This window comes from Rhincodon typus, chromosome 19, assembly GCF_021869965.1.
Source record: "Rhincodon typus isolate 14 chromosome 19, sRhiTyp1.1, whole genome shotgun sequence".
Taxonomy (NCBI): Eukaryota; Metazoa; Chordata; class Chondrichthyes; order Orectolobiformes; family Rhincodontidae; genus Rhincodon; species Rhincodon typus.
Window position 1 is genome coordinate 8,772,600 of NC_063350.1, and position 22,556 is coordinate 8,795,155.

Here is a 22,556-nt window from a genome sequence, read left to right on the forward strand (position 1 = left end):
TGCAGATTTCAGAGAGTCAGATGGGTTTTTACATAAATCGACAGTGGTTACATGGTCGCCATTAGGCTAGCATTTTAATTCCAGACTTTTACTCAATTCAAATTTTACCACCTGCCATGATGAGACCTCAAACCCACATCCCTGGAATATTAACCTGGAGTTCTCAATTACTAGCTCAGCAACACTAACATTAGTCCAGCACCTGCCCTAAGTCAAGCGTTAACTGCCAGTTGATAAAGTGAGTTCTTAATGTCTACTACATTGTGTGTGTAGCTGTGTTTCCTAATTACATTCTTGAATGATCTGGTTCTAATTTGTGGACTGTACATCCAAATCCTAGACTCACTTACCAGCAGAAATAGTTTCCCTCTATCAGCCTTGTTTCTCATAACTTTTATAACTCTGACATTCCTTAATCTTTCAAAGTTCTAAACTGAAAACACAACTCTAGTTTATGTAATCTCACTTCACGATTTAACTCTTTAGATACAGGTATCATCCTGGTAAACCTATGCTTCATTCCTCCCAGGGCAAATATAAGCTTCCCAAGGTATGGTGTCCATAACTTACTCTCAGAACTTGTGGCTTCATGAACAAGAATTTTGTATAGCTGATGTTCCTGCAAATGCTCAAAAACTATTTAATTGTAACAAAGCTTGAATTTAGGTGTCCAGTGTTCCAAGGCACCATGACATACACTAGCATAGAATGAAGCATACACTACTCAGACCTGCTGAGCTTTTCCTGTAACTTTGCTTTTGTACTCTAGCTTATTATGGCCCTGATGTTTCTTCTTATGCGAGATTCTAGACGTTGGGGTCAAAGTTTACAAATAAGGGTCGCTCATTTTAGACAGATGAGGAAAATAATTTCAGAGGATTAAGTCTGTTTGAAACTGCATTCCTTAAAAAGGCAGAAGGTGCAGAATCTAGATTGCTTTTTTAAGACAGAGTAAGATAGACTTGCTCGCCGAGCCGGTGTGTTAGATCGAAGAGGTTTCATCACCCTGCCAGGTAACATTGTCAGTGCGCCTCTGGTCAAGCGTTGGTGTTCTGTCCCACTAGTTATTTATATGCCTTAGGTTGCTGGGGTGCTTGGCATTACCTCCGTTTCTCTTTTTCAGTGGTTTATATATCAGGTTCAGTTCAATGCGTTTGTTGATGGAGTTCTGGTTGGAATGCCAGTTCTCCAGAAATTCCCTGACATGTCTCTGTTTGTCTTGTGCTATTAAGGATGTGCTGTCCCAGTCAAATTCTTGTCCTTATCTGTCTGTTGTATTTAGATCAGTGAGAATTGGTCACGTCTCTTGGTGACTAGTTGGTGTTCGTGTATCCTTGTTAGTTTTCTTCCAGTTTGGCCTATGTAATGTTTCTTTACAGTCCTTGCATGGTATTTTGTACATAACGTTAGTTTTACTGGTTGTAGGTATGGGATCCTTTATGTTCATCAGTAGCTGTCACAGGGTGGTTGTTGGTTTGTGGGCTACCCTGACACCTAGGGGTCGGAGTAGTCCTGTGGTCATCTCTGATATGTCTCTGATGTACGGTAGTTTGACTGGTGTGTCTGGCCATGTTTTGTCGTCGTTATGGTCTATCGTGGGAGCCATGGCAGATTGTGCTTTTTGGGTATCCATTGCTTTTTAAAAAACTCCGATTAGGTGCTCCGGTTCTGCTTTGCACAATTCCAAGTTGCCGCAGAGCGTTGTGGCCTGCTTGAATAATGTCCTGATGCAGCTCTGTTTATGGGTGTTGGGGTGGTTGCTGGAATAATTAGGTATCTGGTCCGCATGCGTGGTCTTTCTATATAGGCCGGAGTTTCCTGTGGTTCTTACATTCTACCAATACGTCTAGGAAGGGTAGTTGGTTATTGTCCTCTTCTTTTGTGAATTTTATTCCAGTGAGGATGTTGCTTGTGTGTTGGTGGGTTTCTTCTAGTCTTGTGCGTTTGATAATAACGAAGATGTCATTGACATAGCGGACCCAAAATTTGGGTTGTATTGTGGAGAGCGCTGTTCGTTCTACCTTTGCATTACCGCTTCTGCAATCAGTCCTGATATTGGGGATCCCATTGGTGTTCTGTTGATTTGTTTGAATATATGGTCGTTGAAGGTGAAGTGGGTTGTGAGGCACAGATCCAGCAGTTTCAGGGTGCCTACCTCGATACTGCTGGTGTCGTGGGGTGCCTGCCTTCCTGATTCGTCTAGTTGTGTGACAATTGTCTCTTTTTGGCTAAGTCAATGTTTATGGATGCAAATAGCGCTGTTACGTCGAAGGATATCATTGTCTCGTCCTCTTCTATTCTGGTGTCCTTGATGACCACAGGACTACTCCGACCCCTAGGTATCGGGGTAGCGCACAAACCAACAACCACCCTGCGATAGCTGCTGACAAACATAAAGGATTCCATACCTACAAACAATAAGACTAATGTAACATGCAAAATACTGTGCAAGGACTGAGAGAAACATTACATAGGCCAAACTGGAAGAAAACTGACAGTAGAGGATACACAAACACCAACCAGCCACCAAGAGACAGACCAATTGTCACTGGTCTCAATATACACAGACAGAGAAGGTCACTAATTCGACTGGGACACCACATCCATAAGAGCACACGGCAAACAGAGACATGCCAGGGAATTCCTGGACGCCTAGCATCCCAACCGGAACTCCAACAAACCACTGAAAAACAGAACCGAGAAGTGATGCCAACCATCCCAAGCAAACCGAGGCATAAGCAACAAGCAGGACAAAACATCAACGTTTCACCAGAGGCGCATGGACGACGATACCGAGCAGGGTGATGAAACGTCTGCAATCAAATGCACCGGCTTGGCGAGCAAGTCTATAACCTCATCCACAACCCGAGCTACAAATCTTCTCAAAAACTTTAGATTTTTGATTCCCTAGGGGCTGAAAGATTGTCAGGGGTCTGCAGCAACGTACAACTGAAGTTAAATTCATATCAGCCACAATCTTATTGAATGACGGAACAGGCTCGAAGGGTTGAGTGGACTACTCTTGATCCTTGTTCATGTGTACTTGCTTAAATGTAGTCTTTTCACATCTGCACATCATTTTATTATTGTTTAAAGATCAAGCTAAGAAGAAAAATTATGGTGCCAGAAACATGTACAAATATCCTGTTCTAGACATTTCTATGCAGATAACAGTTGGGTGTCCAAATGCTGGCATCTCTGAAGCGTTGCTATGGAAATGCTGGCATACATTGGAAAGGTATCGTTTGCTGAATTAACCTTTTGAATACTGGAAGATTTTTGCAGCATTTAAAATGTTTAAACGTTCATCTTGCATGCTTTGGCAGCTGGGAACATAATTTTAGCTCTCTAGTTATTACATCACCTAACCAAGGAAAATGAATTTCTCTGTTATTTCAGCTTTTTAATGAAGGTATCTAAAAATATCACTGCTTAGAAAACACCCAGTATTAGCCTGCAAAATACAATTTGTTCTCACTATAAAAATAGCTGCAGTGGACTCTTCGTTGTTCAGAGAAGCAACACCAACACACCAGTTGCTGAGATATCCAAAACTTACAGATGAAATATCAAGGTTAAATAAATACTTTCTAAATAAAGCCATACAAAAGGGCTTACCCTCAAGAATTTGTCCAAAAAGACAGCACGCTCACGAGTCATTTAAAAAAAGTATTATGTCGTGGACCGGCTTTCAAATCAGAGTTGCCACCTTCGCTCCATTTCCAAAGCCAATGAAAAAATGTTCTCATCAAGCCTCAAAGCCTGGACACTGATGGCTGAGATGCTGGGAGCTGAAACTGGATGATGAGTCACATTTCAATGTCTAACCTGAAACATGGCAGAAACAACACTCACCAATGCCAGTCAACTTATGATAAATTGCACTTTAAACTTCTGAATGTTCAGAAAATCTACTCACATGGACATATTTTCAAACAAATTCCCAGAAATAAGGCCGTCTGTAGAATCGTACCCTACAGTATCCTTTAGCGCTGAAAGACCGATAGCTGACAGAGGCCACTAGTCTGAAAGCAAAATAGAAACAAAGCATCTACTAAGCTGTATCTTCACAGACACACACAATGACTTTCATGATGACGTTGACACTGGTCACAAACCAGTCACCAATGCAATAGCATAATATTAATTTGAGCCATCTGGGCCCAGTTCAAAACCAAGATACTTAATTCTACTGTTATTTAGCACCGGTTCCTACTAAATAATCATAGAATAAAATGAACGTATGACAGACTTGCTGAGGAAAGGGAATGTATGCGCTGAAACTCGACAATACTGTCGATCCTTCATCTTAGGCCTCTCAGTCAAATGCAAATGTGCTTACTTCCAACATTGTCTGTAGACAACAAACCTTGTTAACCGACTAAACAGGGTGAGCCAGGTCAGTGCACCTGGATCATGACCATGACTGCCATTTGCTGTTTTCATGCAAAAAAGATGGAAATGCAAAATTTCTATAAGGTTTTAAAAAAATTCTGGAAATTCCATAGTTGAAAATTAAACGTGAATTATTTAACAGATATAAACTAATACCCTAATTATAAATGATGGAATTCAAGAATTATAAAACATATGTTAAAAAGTCCTGAAAAAAATTAAAATGGAACTGACTTCTTCAGAGGCTGTTATACAGCAGTCCTAATCACTGCATATAATTGCCTCATGACCTAAACTTGAACCGTGACTCCAAAATACACGAGCCAGGCAACATCTGTGGTTCAACTTTTAATTCATCAGTTTCAATCTATTGCCTCCATTCTCCTATTGGCACCTGGGAACCTGGTTCAGGATATGGAGAGCTGGTCATCAAATCATGCAAGAATAATTTAGTATTTGACTGAAGCTAACTAGGAAAACTCAAAAGAGGGTAACTTTGTAAATTATAATTAATTTCAGGCTTGAAGAAAAATTATCTAGCAAACTACAACAATGCAGAACAATCGAGGAAATTAGACACTACATCATATCTACACACGGTACATATTTCATACCTATAATTTGATATCAGAGGCATTCAAAATCCTTTTTTAAAATACATTCATTTTTGTGGGATGTGGGCATCACTGGCTGGCAAACATTTATTGCAAGTCCCTAGTTGGCCTTGTGGAGGTGGTGAGCTGCATTCTTGAACCGCTGCAGTCCACCTGCTGTGAATTGACACACGATGACATTAGGGAGGGAATACCAGGACAATAGTGAAGGAATGGTAATATATTTCCAAATCAGGATGATAAGGGAGTTGGAAGGGAACTTGAAGGTGGTAGCGTTCCCATGTATCCGCGGCCCTTGTCCTTCTAGATGGAAGTGGCCGTGGGTTTGGAAGGTGTTGGCTAAGGATCTTTGGCGAATTTCTGCAGTCCATCTTGTAGATAGTACACACTGCTGCTACAGAGTGTTGGTGGTGGTGGGAATGAATGCTTGTGAATTGACTGGCATCACATGATGATCGAGAGTACACCGATGAAGTTGTAAATTGGCTGTGTTGGATTTGTTCTGCTTTTTACATACAAGACAGACCTGGCCAATTTTCCACATTGTCAGGTAATGCCAGTGTTGTAACTGTACTGGAAGAGCTTGGCTAGGGGAGCGACAAGTCCTGGAGCACAAGTTTTCAGTCTTATTGCCAGAATGTTGTCAGGGCCCACAGCTTTTGCAGTATCCAGTGCCTCCAACCATTTCTTGATATCATGTGGAGTGAATCAAATTGGTTGAAGACTCGTATCTGTAACGCTGGGGACCACTGAAGGAGGCCGAGATGGATCATCCACTCATCTCTTCTGGCTGAAGACTGCTGTGAAATCTTCTGCCTTATCTTTTGCACTTATGTACTGAGCTCTTCCGTCATTGAAGATGGGGATACTTGTGGAACCTCTTCCTCCAGTGAGTTGCACAATTGACCACCACCATTCATAACTGAATGTGCAACGCAGTAGAGCTTAGATCGATTCTGATAGTTGTGGATTTGCTTAGCCCTGTCTATCATTTGCTCAGCCCTGTCTATCATTTGCTCACTTATGCTCTTTGGCACGCAAGCAGTCCTGTTTGGTAGCTTCACCAGGCTGACACCTCATTTTCAGGTATGCCTGCTGCTGCTCATGGCATGCCCTCCTGCACTCTACAATAAACTAAGTTTGATCCCCTGGCTTGATGGCAATGGTTGAGTGGTGTGTATGCCGTGCCTTGAGGCTGCAGATTGTGGAGTACAATTCTGCTGCCTTTGATGGCCCATAGCATCTCATGAATGCCCAGTTTTGAGTTGCTAGATCTGTCTGAAGTTTGTCCTATTTAGCATGGTGCTAGTATCACACAACATGATGGAGGTTATTCTCAATGTGAAGTCTCCAAAAGGACCATGCAGCAATCACTCTTACCGATACTCAGTCAGATAGATACACCTGCAGCCAGCAGATTGGTAAGGATGAGGTCAACTATGCTTTTCCCGATAGTTTGTTCCTACACTACTGTTGCAGACCCAGTCTAGCAGCTATATCCTTTACGCTTGATCAGTAGTACTGCTGCCAAGCCACTCTTGGTGGTGGACATTGATATCCCCACCCAGAGTACATGTTGTGCTGTTGCCATTCTCAGTACTTCCTCCGAGGGTTATTCAACATGGAGGAATACTGGTTCATCAGCCAAGGGAGGATGCTACATGGTCATCAGTAGGAGATTTCCCTGCCCATGTTTAACCTGAAGCCAAGAGACTTCATGGGGTCCAGAGTTAATATTGAGGACTCCCAGGGGCAACTCCCTCCCAACTGCATATCACCGTGCTGCCAGTGGGCCTGACATATCCAGGGATGGTGAAGGTGGTGTCTGGGACATTGTAAGCTATGATTCTATGAGTATGACCAGTTAAGTAGGCTGTTGCTTCACTAGTGCGTGAGACAGTTCTCCCAATTTTGGCACTAGCCCCCAGTCGTTAGTAAGGACGACTCTGTAGGGCCGCGAGGGCTTTTTCTGCCATCGTCTTTTCTGGTGCTTAGATCAATGCCAGGTGATCCATCCAGCTCTATTTCATTGAGACTTTGTAGAGATTGGTACAACTCAGTGGCTTGCTAGGTCATTGTAGATAGTAGCTGAGAGTCAACCATATCGCTGTGGTCTGAAGTCACATGTAGGCCACTGCAAGTGAGGATGGCAGATGACATTAGTGAACCAGATGGGTTTTGCCAACAATCCACACGGTCATCAGCAGATTAACTCCAGATTTTCTTTCTATTATTGAATTCAAATTCCACCATCTGCCATGGTGGGATTTGAACCCAGGTCCCAGAATATTGGCTGAATTTCTGAATTAGTAATCTAGCAATAATACCACTCAGCCATCACCTACTCTACACTCCCCTATATTCTTCCATTCTTTTGGAATTAGAATTTAAGCGGTCTAATTATATGTACAAAACACTGTACAGCACAACATACCTCTGGCCAATTTAGAAAACTGGAAAAACAAAAAACTTTTAAATAACGATAAACTGTGTACAGAATATGGCCTACATTATCCTGCACCCCACACAGCAATAGAACTGTTCATTTTTTTTAAATTCATTCATGGGACATACGTGTTGCTGGCCAGACAGCATTTATTGCTCATTCCTAGTTGTCCTCGAGAAGGTGATGGTGAGCATTTGGGAGGGAATTCCAGGATTTTAACCCAGTGACAGGGAAAGAATGGCAATATATTTCTAAGTCAGGTTGGTAAATGGCTTGGAGGGAATTTCAAGGAGGTGGTGTTCCCAGGTATCAGCTGCCTTTGTTTTTCGAGACAGAAGTGGCCATAGTTTGGTGAATTTCTGCAAGCATCCTGCAGATAGTACACACTGTTGCTACTGAGCATCAGAGGTGGATAGAGTAGTTGTTTGTGGATATGGCACCAATCGAGCCGCCTGCTTTGTCCTGGATGCTATCAAGCTTCTTGAGTATTGTTGAAGTTGCACCCATCCAGGTAACTGGGGAGTATTCCTTCACTCCTGACTGGTGCCTTGTAGAGATGATGGACAGGCTTTGGGGAGTCAGGTGGCGAGTCACTTCTTGCAGTATTCCTAGCTTTTGCAACTGTGTTTATGTGGCAAATCCAGCTGAGTTTCTGGTCATTGGAAGCCCCACAAATGTTGACAGTGGGGAATTCAGTGATAGTAACACCCTTGAATGTCAAGGCCAGTGGTTAGAATGCCTCTTATTAGAGATGGCCATTGTCTGGTATTTGCGTGGCACAAATGTTGCTTGCCACTTATTAGCCCAAGCTTGGACACTACAGTTTCTTTTGCATTTGCACATGGACTGACTGCTTCAGTAATTGAAGAGTCGCAAATGGTGCTGAACATTGGTAAATGTCTTCACTTCTGATGTTATGCCAGATGGGAGATTAAAAATGTTACAGCTGGACTGTCAGGAAATTTTAGAATAGAATGCAAATCTTACACAGGAACTCCAAGAACCTTTGAACAGATAAGTTTTGAAGAGTTCTTGAAGGCAAATGCAAGTGGTTTACCAGAATTCCAGAACTCAGTCCCACCTACAGCAGAGATGTGTAATAACACCTGTGAACAAATAATTTTAAAAACTATAGTTGTGAATGGACTGATCCTAATGGCAGGGCAGAATAGGTAGCTAGCTAGCTAGCAGTAATCCAGAGTCAAAGGAATAGAGATTAGTCAAAACCATGTTGGCAAACAAAGATTGAAATATTACCTTCAAAAGGAAATTGATAACTACTTCAAGGAGCAAAAATTATAAGGATGTGGGAAGACAGTTAGGGTTGACAGCTAATTGGATTGATCTCTAAAACAGCTGGTCTGGATAGGCGGATTTTCTGATTAATATGAGAAATTTTCGGAGTAGGCCATTTAGCACTTCCAGTCTGTTCCATCACTCAATTAGCTCACGGCTGATCTTACACTTCAGCTACACACACTGATACTGTAACTTTCTATTTTTTTGGGTATTAAGGGAACCAAGAGGTAATCTCTTTTGTGAGCATACACATTTCCAGTTCTTTGCAGTACAGAATTTTAAAGATTCACAACTCTGTAACATTAGCTGAATTTTTGAATTAATAGTCTAGCAATAATACCACTAGGCCATCATGATGCTTTCTATGGGGCATCTATAAAAATTTGTAAGTATCTTTACGGACATGCCAAATTTCCTTAGCCTTATATTCTTGAGTAGATTTGTAACTCGGGTTGTGGGCGCTGTGGTTGGTTTGCTTGCCAAGCTGGTTTGTTAGTTTGCAGACATTTCATTAGCCTGCTGGGTATCGTCATCAGTGCAGCCTCCATACATACAAAGAGGACCACCAGTTCGATTGGGACAATGTCAGGATCCTAGGACAAGCTAAACAGAGACATGCACAGGAATTCCTGGAGGCTTGGTCTCCACCAAGTAGCCATTGATAAACACAGAATTTGACCCTTTATACACACCACTACAAAGTAATCTCGGAAATGAGGTAATCAACTCCAATGGACCCCAGAGCTTAAAGAGCAAACAGGAAAATACAACAACGCTTCATCGGAAGCTGCACTGATGATGTTACCTAGCAGGCTAATGAAACATCTACAAACTAACGAACCTGCCCAGCGAGCGAACCAACCATAGTTTCCTTAGTCTTGTTACGAACTAGAAGTGTTGCGGTCCTTTCCTGACCATAGCATCAACGTGGGTTGACCAGGACAGATTGTTGATCGTCACTACCAGGAACTTGATAATCTCAACCATCTTCACCTCAGCAGCAGTGATACAGACAGGGATGTGCCCTCCACTCCATTTCCTAAAATCAATGACGAACTCCTTTACTTCACTTATGTTGATGGAGATATTTGTTGTCTTTACACCATGGCGTTAAGCACTCAATTTCCTTCCTGTACTCTGACTCATCGTTGTTTGAGATCTGACCTACATGGTGGTGTTATCAACAAAGTTGTAAATGGAGTTGGTGTGGAATTTGGCCACAGTCTTCTGTGTATAAGGAATATAGCAGGGGGCTGAATACGCAGCCTTGCAGGGCGTCAGTATTGAGGGTTATTGTGGAGGAAATGATGTTGCTTATCCTTAGTGACTGCGGTCTGTTGGTCAGGAAGTCAAGAATGCAGTTAAAAGTAGGGAACAGAGACCTAGGTCCTAGAGTTTGGAGGTGAGCTTATTCGGAATTATGGTGTTGAAGGCAGAGCTGCAGTCAATAAGTAGGAACCTGACATAGGTATCCTTGTTGTCAGATGTTCCAGGGATGAGTGTAGGGCCAGGGAGATGGCATCTGCTGTGGACTTGTTGCATTAGCTGGCGAAGTGCAAGGGATCAAGGCAATCTGGGAGGCTGGAGTTGATGTGAACCATGACCAACCTCTTGATGTACATCATTATGGATGTCAGAGCAACCGAGCAGTACTCATTGGGGCAAGCTGCATGATTTTTCTTTGGCACTGGGATGATGGCAGCCTTCTTAAAGCAGGTGGGGACTTAGATTGTACTAAGGAGAGACACGTCAGCTGATCAGCATAGGACACAAGCGTTCAGCCGGGGGCTCCATCCACGCCATTCACTTTCTGTGGGTTCACGCTTAAGGCGGCTGATATATCATCTGCGGCAGTGACAGAGGGTGAAAAGGACAGGTGGTATCATTTCACGGCCCTTCTGTTCAAAGCAAGCATAGAATGCATTGAGCTCATCCGGCAGGGATGTACTGACACCCACAATTCTGTTTGACTTCACTTTGTGCCCATTATGTTGTGTAAGCCTTGCCAGAGTGCACTCCTCACTTCCGCATGGAGTAGGATGTAAACAGCGGTCAGGATACTGGAGGTGAAATCGTGTGATACGTAGTATAGATGGCATTTCACTGTCAAATATTTTAGGTCCAGGAAGCAGTAACTTGCCAGGGTCACCATGTTGGAGCACCAGGTGGTGTTGATTAGGAGGCAGGCCCCACCTCCCCTCGTCTTATCCGAGGACACCAAGCGGTATATTTGGTAAATTGAGAAGCCCTCAGGTTATAAGGTAAAGTCAGGCATAGTAGGGGTGAGCCATGTCTCTGAATCAGCACACACAGCAGTCCCTCAATTCTCTTTGGGAAGTGAATCCAGCTTCGAGTTCATCTTTTTTTGTCCTCAATGGCTCGGAGCATGCGTTGGGGCTTGAAACCTCAGAGTTTCAGTCTCACCTCAAGACCAGCGCATCTCCCACATTTCCCAGGTGGCTGCTCCTAGTCGATCCTAGACATCAGTGAGGGAAGTCTGCTGCTCCTAGAGATAAGCAATGAGCATCTAGAACACTTTCCTAGAAATATGCCTGCACTATAGGAACTGGACCCCAATTTGAATTTGCTTTTGAATGCACCAGCTGTCCAGTGCTGGCACTTTAGGACATAACATTTGTGCTAGCATATGGGTCAGTGCCTTAGGTGTTCACGTCATAGTGGCATTTTGGGCGCTAATGACTGCATTATCAACCCACTGATACCATAGCCTCATGCTGGTATGAAAATTAATTCCAAACAAACCACATTTTGTTTCACAATTTGGACATACAGCTGCATAAATCCATCTTAAAATTCTTGGCAGGTTGGTAGCACTCACCCTCTTCTCTGAACTGAGATGATCAGTACAAGTATATCAACAAACAGACTCTTTAATCATGCTTCCTACCCAATCAGCATACCCGCTCTGCAGTTAATTCCTCTAATTATACACAGGTAGGATTCAATGCGAAAAGATTCATAATCAGGTAGACTACAGCTCAGATGTGATCTCGACCAGCAATCATGTGAATTAGAATTATGAATATTCTATTGTACCTGTGGTTTAAACCAGCAGTAATCTCAGTATTTTAAAAAAATCACAAGTAATAAAAACAAATCACATATGTCTTTGAATGTTAACACATGATTTTTGTTTTATTGACTCATGGGACATGGGAATTGCTACCTGGCCAGCATTTATTGCCTGTCCCTAGTTGCCCTTTAAAACATGTAATGAGCTGCCTTCTTGAACCTCAGTAGCGCTGTAGGTAGACCCACAAAGTCCTTCAGGAGAGAATTCCAGGATTTTGAGCCAGCAACAGGAAAGGAACAGTGATATATTTCCAAATCTGAATGGTAAGTGGCTTGGAGGGCAACTTGTAGGTGGTGGGGTTCCCACATATCCGCTGCCTTTGTTCAAGATGGAAGCGGCTATGGGTTTGGAAGGTGCTGTCTAAGGAGTCTTAGTGAATTACTGCATTTTGTCGATGGCACATACTACTGCTACCGAGCGTCAGTGGTGGATGGAGTGAGCATTTGTGGATGTGCTGCCAAGTTAGCAGGTTGCTTTGTCCCAAACATTGTCAACTTTCTTGAGTGTTGTTGAAGCTGCAACCATCCAGTCACGATGGAGTCACGAATGGTGCTGAACATTATGTAATCAAACTCCCCGCTTCTGACCTTATAATGGGAGGGGAAGGTGATTGGTGAAGTAGCTGAAGACCTAAGTTGGACTTAGGAGTTCTTGCAGAGTTGTCCTAGAGCTGAGACGATGGACCTCCAAAAACCAACAATCATCCTCCTACGAGCCAGGAATGACTCCAACCAGCGGAGAGTTTGCACGGATTGCCATTAATTCCAGATTTGCTATGTGTATGCCAGAATAGGTGAGGATGGCAGATTTCCCTCCATGAAGGACACTGTAATTCAGTAGTTTGGGAATTGCAACTATCCAAATCATGCATGATCCAATAAGCCACAGTAGCTATAATGCTCTCATGTTGTCCAAATTTGGCAAAAGTTTGAAATGTGTTACTTTCCCCAGCCCTCAAGACACCAACTATTCAATTGAGGTACAAGATAAATAATTACCTTGTTTTTTTGTTGTGCCACAGGTGCCATAAGCATAACTACATCTTGTGAAATCTTTCCAGTCGGTTCTATTTCACACATTTCTGCTGCCGCCACCAACCACAAAACCCACAAATGTCCCCTCACTTTCATCATACACCACTCAGTCCACAAACTTCACCTTGAACCTCTTACCAACTTTTATCTAAATTCTCCACCTCATTCGCATGCATGAGTCTCCTGCAATGTACTAATGAAGCTCAATATATACCTGAGGAACAGCACCTCACCTTCCAACCTGGCACTTTATAACCTTCTGGACTCAACAGAAAGATCAATAACCTTTGTCTAAAACGGCTGCGTTTTTTTTATTTTTGCTTCTGCATTTTGGGTTCATTTTTGTCTCCTGTCAGTGGCAGCTGCTCATGATCACTATTCACACCTCCTCTAGACATGTTTAACGTCTTCACTTATTCAACCACCATTTTCTTTTACCTTCCATCAACCCATTTATTATTTAATCTCTTGTCTTCCATCCTATCACAGGTGTCCTTTTTGTCCTTCCCCACTCCCAGCCCTGTTTTGGTACTTGTTTAAAATCTTACATTTTTAAATTTTCTACTTCTGTTTAAAAGTCAATGAACACATAAACTGTTTCTCTCCACAAATGCTGAGTGTTTCTAGCATGCAGATTTGACTTCAGATTTTCAGCACGTTTTGCCCTTTTCTACAAGTGGTTTCCTTTTCACGTACTATGCTCTGACATGCCTCCTGCGTGCATTTTTGATGAACAGTTAAAAAATCTAACACCAGATCCCAGTTGTTTCATATAATCGTACAGCCTGCAGCATCTGCTTAAAACATTTTTACAATTTGGCCACATTATTTTGTAACTGACCTGTCTGAAAACAAAAATTATTCATCTCCCAACCTGCTTCGAATTCACAAGTCCGTGAACTCAAGCCAGATTATATGATGTGAGATGAAAATAGAGATCATACATCACTCTTAAGCACAAAACAATCTTGTTTTGTAAATGAAGTTTAGGACAGAAAAACAACTTGAAGAAGCAATTGCTTTACTAAGAACACCGAAGAGCAATCTAGAAATATTTTGGCATTGGCTCTAAGTCTCATACCTTGAAGATAAAGGCATAGAATTGCATTTCCAAAATCAACTCAAAAAAAATCACAATGATAAACCTGCAGCTAGTCTCAAGTAATGCTGTTTGCCTTCTCAGCACGCTACCATGGAATGAGAAAATGGCCAGCAACTGTAAATGTGAAGTTGGCAGCCTTTTTATTTAAGAAAGGGTTTGGCACTGTGATTTCCACCTAATCTTGATATCACAAAGTATCTTAGATTAACACTGTTTCTTTATTCATAAGGAGTCATCTTGAAATTGTGATTCTGCAGTTCTAAGATGTCTGCCTCTAAAAATGCAAATGCCAAGAATAAAAACACAAATTAAAGGAGAACACACATTCAAAACAAGAAAATACTTCAAAAGATGGACATCTTAATTAAATGTAAAAAATCATGAAAACACGATAAATCTATCAACATCTGAAAAATGCAATATCTTAATTCTCCAGTTTTGAATAAAGCACTGCTCAAAAAATTAACCTGCCTCTCCCAGATTGTAAAACATGTCATATATTCTGTTATTTTCAAGATTTTACTTAAGGGAACATGTTGCTAAAGAAACTAAGAAGTGGCATTAAAATGGAATTTAAGAATCAGCAAAATTATAGCGTGGAAGAGTAGGACAATTTAAAAACTGCAATTAATTTTTTTAAGGATATGATGAGATAAATCTCAGCACTACCAAGTTTTGCACCATGCTAGTGTATGCCTACATTCTACACTCCGGTTTTCCAGTTTGCCCAACTACCAATTTTTCACTGAGTGCCAACAAGGAGGAAAATGTTGAATTTCAATTTGAAGTGCAGAGGTCGTTGATACAAAAACCTTCAATTATAGCGTTTTTATAAAGTTCACACTGTTACAAAACAAGATTCAAATCTCACATTATGGTGGAGGATACACTACATCAAATCCACAGGTTAAGAGACCATGATATCCAGGGACAACACGTGGAAGCTAATCTCATGTCAATAAAGTCAGGAGAATCTGCAAGTGTTCCACAAGTCCTCTGTCAATTCAAAACAATCAGTGCACCTACCTGGTCTTTAGGATTGTGAATGTCCTCACTTTTGCGGGCGGCAGAGGCAGAGAAGGAAAGAGAAGATCAAAACTAGAAACTCTTCAGAAATCCATATTTACAAAATGATACAACATCAAGTTTGGTCACTGTAGTAATTTCTCTGTTCAAGGACTAACTATTCAGAAAGCATACATCTCCCTGCTTAACAACCTCCCAACAAAGTCCTGACAAAAGTTGCAAAATAAACATGCACCAGGGCAAAAGAACCACATCATAGTAAGACCATTTTTATAAAATTTGAGTGACAGTGTGAATGTCATTAACACAGATTAGTTTTCCTTTTCAAAACTACAACAATTATGAAAATAAGCAGTACAGCAATAGCCACATTTATTACATATTTTAACATAAATTTAAAGGTCCGAACTTCCGTTTCGCTAGCACTTTTCACAACTCATCTCAAAGTTTTAACTGTCAGGCAATCAAGTAATTGTGAAATAGTCAGTGTTGTAAGGCAGGGAAGCACAGCCACCAAAATGCATACTAAAAGACCTTACAAACAGTAAAGGGATATTCATAACCAATTGTGTATATGAAGTGATGATGGTGAGGGACAAATCAATACCAGCCAGAGTACCAGATGAATTCCCCAGTTCTTCCAATGGTGCCAAGGGGGTTTTATATCTATCCGAGAGGGTAGATAGCTTCCGTTTAACATCTCATCTGAATGGTGACATCTCTGATAGTACAGGATGTTCTGAGTAATGCAATGGCTTGCCGCCTGGATGCTGTGCTCACGTACCTGGAGTGGAGCTTGTTTTGTATAAGACAGTTAGGACGTGAAAAGGTTGACGTAACTGAGGGTCACCATACCTCAGGCAATGAGCAAGGTTGAGAAGGTGGGACCTCAGCCTGCACAGAAATTGAACCCACACTGTTGGCATCACCCTGCATCACAAACCAGCCTTCCAGCCAACTGAGGTAACCAACTCTCTGCAGTAACATAAACACTAGATGCCATACAAATGTAGCAGGTAACTATATTCTAAAAGCAATCAATTAGCTGCAAAGCACTCTAGGTCATCCACAGGATGTAAAAGAAAGAATATGGATTTTATATACTACTTTTCATACTTCAGGATGTTCTAAAAACATCTAACAATAAAGTCCTTTCAAAGCATAATAACTGGTGTAATTTCGTGCTACATAAATACAAGGGTCTTTTTCAGCGACATCTAGCAATAACTAAGTTCTGCTACTGAATGGATTTCAGTTTCACTGGATGTGCAACTGCCCACAAAGATTTTGCCTGGAATTCAAGGGAGTTTGAGCTCCCTAGCTGCACTTCATGGTAGTGGTTCAGGGGCATTTGTTTAACCAAAAAAAAAAGCACACAACCAGATGCTCCCCTGGCTTTGTCAACCAGAGGATGCAGTGTCCTCAAGCTTGGGGATGGGAAGGAAAAGAAATTTACCGTTTACTCTGTTCTCAAATGGTTTACATCAGGATATTGTGCCCAGACAGCAATATTTGTCTGACACTTAACTGCAACCAGTTTTCAGTTGTGAAGCAAGACAGTGTAGTGATTGAGCTCCATCAGAAAAAGAAGTTCTGTATTTATTGTGCACGGTCATTTTCCAGAAATCATGCTTCAGAGAACTGAAATACAGAGTGTGCTTTTTTAATGTTAATTGCAAAGCAAATTCTGGTTATCTGGCTTCTACGGACTAAATGATGTTGTGATATTGGATTAATTTTCTTAACACGTAAAACTGTATTGGTTAAAGATGCACAAACGGGTATATATTAGTCACCATTTCGTGGCAGTTTCTTCAGACCTGGAGCAGAAAATTTGCAAGCTTCCTTCAAAAATAATGGCATCCAACTGAACACAGCATTTACAGCAATTAAAATTCTGCAGCCTTAAAAGCTGAAGCCACCTTAAATAGAGTGCTAGTTTAGGAGCAAAATGACGCATTGTACAGCACACAAACTGGTATTACATTGAAGGCTACATGATATTTGCTAGTTGCTGTATTGCGTTGATGAGTTTGTGGAGATAGTGATAACCAATTTTCAATTTTCTTGTGCTGGCAGAATGTGTCATAGTTCTAACACGAATCATACACAAAGGCATTAACATTGAATGATTAATACTTTTTACTCATGCAAGATTACTGGCTAATAATTAATACACGGAACAGAAGATACTCATCAGTGAATTTAAAGTAGTAATCTACCACAGTTCCGGTCACCAAATGACTCAATTCACTTGCACATCAGTAAACGGGTAAATTACAATTTTTTTTTTTTTTTTAAACACTTCTTGTAAAGTCACAAAGTTTACGTGGCCCTGTTCAATTTTGATTATGCCTCCCCAAATTCCCACTGTAATTAATAAATGTTGCTAAATGTTACCAAGCTAAAATTTATAAATCACAATAAATCTTAAAAACTGTACTTCAAAATTGCTATTAATGATTAAATCTTAGTTACCCACGCATACCCCACTGAACAATCAAAGATAGGTCCAAGTGCTGATTTAAATCAAAACAACAGCATTTTTCTCAATATTTATCAAAGATGGGAGAAATAAATCAATCCAACATTAATGTTTTCAATTGTATTATGTTTACTTTCAATTAATGGTATTTATTCCACTCCAAAATAAATCCTATTTAATTCAGAAGGTAGTCTTAAGCCTTACTATAGTGAACATGGTAAAATTTTACACAACCCAAAGAAAATCTAAAATGTTATTCCTTGTTCCTCATCCATACTGCAAATCTAATCAATAAATTAAGTCAATTCTGATTTATGTTATCCATTTTGTCCACCAATCTGTGGAACTTCATCCTCTGCAGCTTGTTAAAATACAGAGACATACTGCGAAGGGTGCATTCAAATTTCCACTAATCGTTTCTAGGTATTCATCAATACAACACAAAAACTCATTTAAAATAAAAAGATAAGTGAAGGGATGTGGCTTTAAAAGAGGTCATCAGCATAAAGTACTGAAAGTAACAGAGACAAATATTTCTACACAATAGCCAGAAAAACTACTGCTACTAAACCCAGATTTAAAACCCAAGCATACTGGAAATCCACAGAAAGCAGCGCACTGCTGAGACTTGGTTTCCTAGAATCAAAAGTAGCTTCCAGGGAGATTATAAGTTATCCAGAGTTTAAAGCCCACAAATTGGAAATTGTTTTTAAAACATTTAAAGAGTGTTAGGAAACGTATAGACTTACGTATTACAGCAGACTGTCAGTGACATGACCTATTTCATCACCATCTCCCTCTTATCCCACCAAATGAGTCGCATCACACTTTCCTGCATTTAATATCTTTTGCCAAATATTTGCTCATTTTAACATTTTCTGAAGTCTCTCATTTTCTTATGAATAGAAGAAATAGGGGTAGCACTTGCTTTGCCCTTCAATATCATCACAGTAGAACATGTGCATCAGGTCCACTTTCTCACTCAATCACCAATCCCTTGATTCTGACACACGAAAGATCTGCGTAAATCAGCCTTGCACAAGTTAAATGATAGAGAACCCATAACGCTTTAGGGTGAGAAATTCCAAAAATTTGATGGAAGAAATTATTTTTCACCTCAGTCATAAATGGGATAAGATCCCTTATCCCAAAAATGTGGGATATTCCATAGAAGAGGAAACAATCTTTCAGTGCCTATCCCTCAATATCTTGTATAATTCAATGCAACCACATTACATACTCTTGAACTTCAGAAAATACAGGCCTAATTTGCTCAGCATCTCATCACAGGACAGTCCTCTCATCCCAGGAACCAACTGGTGAAACTTCACATCACCTTCAATGCATACGCTTCCTTATTTAGTGAATCCCACATTTCAGAGTTTCAGGTCATCTGCAAACTGAAATTATGCCCCATGCTCAAGACCAAGTCATTTATGTATAAAAAGAAATATGTCTGACACCAATTTTGGATACATCCAATTTTTCTCACGCTTGAAAACTCACTGGTAAGTCAGTTGTGATTTAGCTAATGCATTTTTCTCTGAATCATAAGGCTTTAAGTTCAAATCCCACAGTACGGCAAGCATAAAAATTAAGGCTTTAACTCCAGTGCAATAGTGATGTGGTGCTGCATAGTGCACCTGAAAGTCATTAGGATTAGACATTACCCAAAGCTAAATGCCCCTGCAAATGGATGTATAAGATCCCACAGCAATATTCAGGAAAAGATCAATTAAATTATCTCAGGTGTCCTGATCAATATTGACTCCTCAACTGATTTCACAAAAAATTATCCAGTTACTACCATATTGCTGTCGGTGGAGCTTGGTGTGCGCAAACTAGCTGCTGTATTCCGTACATCACAACACTGACTAAGCTACAAAAAAAACTTCATACTCTAAAGCACTTTGGAACATCTAGTGGTTGAGAAGCTCAACATAACTACAAATTTTTAACATTCTCTGTTTCTTTTCCCCAAATTCATACCTTTGCTGCCTCTAATTTCTTACACATCTATGCCATCATACGTTATCAAACACATCTGCAGTGCTCATAAAGACATTCACCACCGCCAACCCTACCCGTTACTTTAAGAGACCAATTTCTCCAGAAATTGAGAATTAACTACCAGTCTAGAATTCAGGTCAGGAAAGCAGACCACACGCTTATCAGAGGATCAAAAAGAAAATAGCATGAGAATCAGATAAGCGGTTCACGTCTTACGGAAAGAGATATTTGGATTTGTGGATGATGACAGACCTCCGATATTTTTCCAGCATTTTGTGTTTCTGCTTTACATTTTCAGAATTTATAATTACCCAGTGGATCACGCTTCCGCCCTGGAAGTTTACATTCCACCTTGTAAACTGACAAACTAACCTTTAAAAATAATGTAGTCAAAAGAAACCATTTTACAAATCTTGTCTTAAATGTACAATGAGCAAACTGGTATAATCCTTTCCCCATGCCATTCACACCAAGAATCCAACTCTTTCTTTCCCATATACAATATGACCTGTTGTGGATAATCTGAAGTCAAAATTTTGCAGTAAAATAATACAAATTTCTTGCCAATTACTTGGAAACAGTAAACACAAAGAATGAGTGCCCTCTGATATTGGGGTCTTGTGGCACAATGGCACATTCCTTCAGAAGACCCACATTCAAGTCAAGGTGTGATGGGCAGCAGGGTGTGTCAAAACATGGCCAAAGTGGTTTATTTAAAAAAAAGCTGAACTCCTTAAGAGAAAAGTGGGTTTTGTTATACAGTGGCAGTGGACCAGGAGATCTGCGTTCAAGTCCTACGTGCCCTGGAGATGTGTCATAACACATCAAAACAGGGTGACTAAATATATTTTTTCCTCTCCCTTTTACAGTGTAATAATGCAAGGCTAACAACAGGACTTGCCAGAGATGATGTGAAATTAACTTTATTTTATACATTATAAAGATAGCTCTGGAGGCAAAAAAATGAATTTTTTTAATCAACTTGTTCGGATGTATTATGACACACTTCTGAAACAGGTAGGACCATTCTGAAGAAGGGTCACCAGATCCGAAACATTAACTCTGATTTCTCTCCACAGATGCTGCCAAACCTGCTGAGATTTTCCAGCAATTTCTGTTTTTGTTTCAGATTTCCAGCACCCGCAATTCTTTCGGTTTTTTTGTCGAGTGGGCTTAAACCTGGTTCTTCTGGCTCAGAAGCAGCATTACTACCACTGTGCCATAACAGCCCCTGACAAAAACATTATACAGTTATTTTAAATATAGAGCACCTTTATACTCAAGGAAAGGGAAAACAAAAATAAACAATACTCAAACTGGAATTAATTTGCACCACTCCTCAAATACACAGTCTATTTCCAGCACTTGGCTTCCAATACCGGGATACCAGACCCATTCAATCTATCTCACTGCTTCAAAAATTCCACACCAGTTTATTGCAAAAATCACCAGGCCCTTGAAAGACTGAAGCTCATCGATTGTCCAGGTTATAAATTTACAGATCACCTTTTCAAAACTGTACATCTTATCCAGATTATTGCATGACGACTTTCACCATTACGACAGCTATTCCAGACTCCATAAACATCAAATTCAGATTACAAAATACAGAAAACTCTTTCTTCCTTCTGTATTAACACAAGCCCTGGCTTGAATTTCCCTCTCAATGAATGACAGCAGTAATTCAACAAAGCTTCTTAGACAGCATCTTCTAAACCCATGACCACATCTAGAAGGAGGAGGGCAGGAGATACATGGAAACACCACCACTTGCAAGTTTCTCTCCAAGACTCTCACCATCCTGACTTGGAAATATATTGCTTTTCCTTCAGTGTTGCTGTGTAAAAATCTTTGAATTCCCTCTCTAGTGGCATCATGGGCCTACCTACAGTACATCGACTGCAGTGGCTCAAGAAGACAGCTCACCACCACCTACTCAAGGGCAATTGAGGAAAGCAATAAATGATGGCCCAGTCAGCAACGCCCACATCCCACAAGTGAATTTTTTAAAAATCTTGAATCTTCAACGAGACAAACACTTAAATCTCGGGTAAAGCAGGAGGCAATAATGCATTTATGGGATCAGAATTGGGCCAGGGCTGGGCAACTAAGGTTACACCACTCGGCACTATGCTTCCAAGAGAAGACTACATTCTCTAACTGAACAGTAAACGGTTTTTTTCCCTCACTTCATCCTGACTGCAAAGAAGGAATATTAACTGAAAGGACTTTTCGCTATAAAATCCCTACTACTTACCTTAATCATCAAGAAGGGGTAACTATTGCAATTAATCCACTCTAGCACCTCACATGAGTGCTAGAATTGATTGTCCCTCAACAATGGGCAAGTGGCTTAGTACAGTTAAACCCTCCTGAATAGTATTTGATGGATTAGTATAATTACCCCACTTCCAACACATGGTGCTATCACAATTACACCCTTCCCAGAAGCTGAGGGTAAATCACAAGTACAATTTCCAACAGGCAGGTCTATTCATTACTTTCACAGCATGAGGCACTACTATAAATACTTTCTCCACAGTAAAGGAGTTGATTATAATCAACCGCCTTCCTCAGTACAGGAGGGTTTAATGACATCAACTCCCCTACTAGCGTAAGTGAAGTAATTACAATTGCCCCAACCCCAGCACAAGGAGTTAACACAATTATACCCCTGCCCATATGATAACTTCCCCACCAAAATAGGAGTATTTATTACCAGAGCCCCTCTCCAATCCAGGAAAGTTTACTCTATACACAATCCCCAGTACACGATGGGTTATTACAATTATGCTTCCTCGACAGAGGAGGGTTTATGACAATTAACACCATTCTAGTACTGGAGGGCATATTACAATTGCATGACCGTGTCCCTCGAAAGGACAGGTGATAAAAATCATCCCGCCCCCTGGCAGGCTTACAGTCACACTCCCCCCTCCCCGGTACAGGGGGGGGGGGGCAGGCTTACAGTCACACTCCCCCCTCCCCGGTACAGGGGGGGGGGGGCAGGCTTACAGTCACACTCCCCCCTCCCCGGTACAGGGGGGGGGG

At 40.9% G+C, this 22,556-nt stretch overlaps 1 protein-coding gene across 7 annotated transcripts in view; it reads right to left on the reverse strand.

Annotated features, from left to right (window-relative positions):
* The window catches only part of LOC109938982 (casein kinase II subunit alpha), an 89,392-nt gene that overhangs the window by 65,950 nt on the left and 886 nt on the right, over nucleotides 1–22,556 (reverse strand). For 4 of the 7 annotated variants that reach the window (XM_048608152.1, XM_048608146.1, XM_048608147.1 and 1 more), the window contains exons 2-3: nucleotides 3,920–4,025; nucleotides 3,619–3,828 (exon numbers count right to left, since the gene is read on the reverse strand). The exons of 1 other annotated variant lie outside the window; for it this stretch is intronic. The gene's annotated coding sequence lies outside the window, so the exon portion shown is untranslated. Of the gene's footprint in view, nucleotides 1–3,618; nucleotides 3,829–3,919; nucleotides 4,026–15,010; nucleotides 15,039–22,556 lie in introns of all 7 variants that reach the window. 2 more of the 7 variants (XM_048608148.1, XM_048608150.1) reach the window with 2 other exon arrangements.